This window comes from Bos taurus, chromosome 5 (assembly GCF_002263795.3).
Source record: "Bos taurus isolate L1 Dominette 01449 registration number 42190680 breed Hereford chromosome 5, ARS-UCD2.0, whole genome shotgun sequence".
Classification (NCBI taxonomy): domain Eukaryota; kingdom Metazoa; phylum Chordata; class Mammalia; order Artiodactyla; family Bovidae; genus Bos; species Bos taurus.
The window spans coordinates 83,828,546-83,829,555 of record NC_037332.1 but is presented as its reverse complement, the minus strand read 5'-3'; the positions used below and the strand labels follow the sequence as shown (position 1 = coordinate 83,829,555).

Sequence of the window (1,010 nt, the reverse complement as noted above, 5' to 3'; positions counted from 1 at the left end):
CATAAAACCCATCCCCCAGCCCCTGAATAATTTCCTCCACTTTACTGCACCCTGCAGAATCCTTTAGGGCCACAGAATCACTCCTTTTACTTTACACCTTGCCTGGAAAGTCCCAATATATTTATCACAAATAAATCCCCTACTGATTAATTAATGAGAATTCAATTTGCAAAACTGAGACCAATGAAAGATGCTCCCCCCAAACTCCGCCCCCCCCCCCCCAACGTTCCCCCCGCCACTGCCAGAGGTTTCTCCAACAAGACGTGCCCAGGTCAGGCCAGGGTCTGGCCCGCGTCCCGGCACCGCCGGGTGTGTCACAGGGTGTTACCCCCACCCCCTAGCTTGTCACTTCCCCCGGCTGCGGCCAGTCCAGGCATGAAGTTCCCGCCCCCAGGCCCTCCAGGGCGGCTGTCGACCTTCCTCTAACCCGCTCCCGGCAGGGCTGCTCGGAAACTGCTGTGTCAGAATGGTTCGAGGAGCGCGGAGTCACAGCCAGCTTTAATTCGGGAGGAATGACTACCGCGGGCCGGCCCGCTAGGACTCGGAGAAGCAGGGTGCGGCGCAGCTGTCGGGAGGGCGCGTCCCCGTCCCCGTCCCCGCCCGACCGCCTCGCCCAACCCTCTGCTCTGCCCTCGGCCGGACCGCCCTCCAGTCCACCCCAGCCACCCGCCGGCTCCCTCGAGTCCGTTTCTTCTGGGGGTAGAGGGGGAGAGGGAACGGGGTCCACCGCGCACGCGCAGAAGGCAGCGCGCCGGAGTCTCCAGGTCCCCGCCCCGCCCCCTCTCACGTGCCGCACAGCGTGCGCCGCGGCATGTGCGCGTGCACGTGACAGCGCCGCGTCCGGCCCAGGATCCCTCACCCGGCTCGGCTGTACTTTGAACCCGGGCGTGGGAGGGGGGAGAGAAGGGGGAGGGGGCCCGGAGGAAGGAAAGCCAGGCGGGGACGGGAGGGGGAGACAGGCCTCCGGGAGAATGATATCATCGGCCGATTTATCGCTAGGCAACCTAAGA

At 64.3% G+C, this 1,010-nt stretch overlaps 1 non-coding gene across 1 annotated transcript; it reads left to right on the top strand.

Moving 5' to 3' along the window:
• Positions 1 to 548: 548 nt before the first annotated feature.
• Positions 549 to 623, top strand: MIR2436 (microRNA mir-2436). The gene has a single exon (NR_031050.1). It is a non-coding gene; the product is annotated as a microRNA mir-2436 (primary transcript).
• The last annotated feature ends 387 nt before the right edge of the window (positions 624 to 1,010 follow it).